Source organism: Urocitellus parryii, chromosome 2 (genome assembly GCF_045843805.1).
Source record: "Urocitellus parryii isolate mUroPar1 chromosome 2, mUroPar1.hap1, whole genome shotgun sequence".
Lineage (NCBI taxonomy): Eukaryota > Metazoa > Chordata > Mammalia > Rodentia > Sciuridae > Urocitellus > Urocitellus parryii.
Window position 1 is genome coordinate 195,337,960 of NC_135532.1, and position 2,331 is coordinate 195,340,290.

A 2,331-nucleotide genomic window follows, 5' to 3' on the forward strand; every position below is an offset into this window, starting at 1 on the left:
CTAGAAATCAAAAACATACATGTATTCTGGTATTCATATCAGAACACAGAAGAAATATTTTAAACAGACTATTGATTGTGTAATAATATTTATGACCTGTAAGATATTGCCATATAATCACACAAGTGTGTGATACCACAGATGTGAGGGACATCACTTTAAATACATTAAAATAAATTTTCAGATTTTGTTCTGTAATTTAGCACAGCATATATTATTTTAAAACTTGGCAAAAATAACAGAAATATGAATGAAAAAATAAAATATTCAGTACTCTTGTCAAATGGAGATTGCTGATATTAATATGTTCTTACATATACATATATTTGTTTCCTTTTTCTACCAAACAATGTATTGTAAACATTTATTAGAAAAGGATTTTACTGTATTTCTAACATTATAACAAGAATAATAAATATAAATATTTTTAAAATCATGGAAATAGCTATCACATAAGAAAGGGAATGCATTTATTTTATGAATAATTTGTTAGGTTAAAATAGTAGTTTGTAATTATTTAATCTAATTTTATGTTCCTTTGTTTATTAGAGAGACTGAGCATTTTTCTTATTTATTGGCCATTTGTATCCCTTATCTTTTGGATAGCCTTCCAGATGTTTTAGTTCCAATCAAACTCAAATAATTACCAGGCACACTTTCAGTTTATAAGGAAATAAATATAAATACAACTATACATTTGAGTAAATTTAATTTAAATTGGCCTGAGTTTGCCTATTATAAAAATAACTTATTTTTACTGTAGAAAATTAAAAGAACTTAAAATAGGGTACAAAGTAAAAAAACACAACTAACATCTATTATTATAACATTCTAATAAACAGAATACTAGCATGCTTAGCATACTGGTATGTCTTTATTGGTGTCTTCCATATACAAGTATTGCTTCATATTCCTAATTTTTGAGCAAAAATACAGAGAGGTGATAAATAAATGAATAATCTCCTGCACTTGCACCACACACAATCCTTCAACACAAACCCAAATTGTCTTCAAATCATGTGTCCTGTTACTTATTTACTTAAACTCTTCTCAACTTCATGCCAAAACTTCTTGGAAGGTTATACTACGTTTATATCACTTCATCTGTTAGTGGAGAACTGTTGGTTCTGCCTTTTTCATGTTCTTATTAGTGATATATAGTTATGTATAATAATGAGGTTTGTTTTGACATAACCATATATGCATGAAATGCAATTTTGTTTCACTGAAATCCCCAGTGCTTCCTCTTTCTTCCCCACTCCTCCTGCCCTGTTCCCCTTCCTCTACTCTACTTGTCTTCCTTCTGCTTATTTATTGTTTCTTTTAATTGGTCCTGACTTTTGAAATAGATAATTTCATATATTGAAATTTATCTTTAGAAAATAATTATATTTGTTATGAATATTCTCATTGTTCTGATTTTGTAATAATCAGAACAGGCTAAGCATTTGCTATATTAATAATATACATATGTCTCCAGACCTAGTTATATTTATAGGTCTAGTTTTACAAATGCTGGTGATATACCAGATCTGACTTATATCCTGAATGTTTTGTTTGATTATATAATGTCTATGATTCTAGGTTACCTTTGATTAACCTTAAGACAAATGATAGTACACCTATGGTCATAACTTTCAAATAAACAGTACTAATTTCAAATGAGCAGTGCTAATCAGTGCTGAATCATGTATAATCAAAATAAGGATATTTAGAGACTACCAACTGCCATTAAATGTATTGTAAAATTACTACTTTCATTTTCCAGGTGATTGTAATATTAAAAACACCAGAACAGAGAGGTTAAAAGTAAGCTATGCAAATAATTTCTTTAATAAAACTTGTCACAAATTAACAAAAAAATTATAAGTGGATATGAAGCTTTATAAGTAAAAACATCAATAATAACTTTACCAGGTACTTATTTCTTATTATGTGTCAATCACTCTGTAAGGAACTGGAATTAAAATGGTAAATGGTTCTGGCACAACCTCTAACTCCATTGAGATTTCATCTATAGGAATAACTATCAAGAAATACAGAATATATAAATACATACATACACATATAATAAGTATTGCAATATCAAAAAGTGTCCTATACATAATATATACGTAAGCCCTTTTATTCACAGATTCTGTATCCATGGATTCAACAAAATGCAGAGAGAAAATACTCAAGGGAAACAAACAAACAAAAAAAAAACAAACAAAAAAAGCATTGCATTTGAACTATTTGAACTATATACATACAAACTTTTTTTTCTTGTCATTATTCCCTAAACAATACAGTATAACAAATATTTATTGCATTTATATTATATTGTGTATT

The 2,331-nt window shown here is 27.6% G+C and overlaps 1 non-coding gene across 1 annotated transcript; it reads left to right on the forward strand.

Annotated features, from left to right (window-relative positions):
• The first annotated feature begins 1,395 nt into the window (after positions 1–1,395).
• LOC113190806 (small nucleolar RNA SNORA72) lies at positions 1,396–1,527 on the forward strand. The gene has a single exon (XR_003301829.1). It is a non-coding gene; the product is annotated as a small nucleolar RNA SNORA72 (small nucleolar RNA).
• Positions 1,528–2,331: the final 804 nt, after the last annotated feature.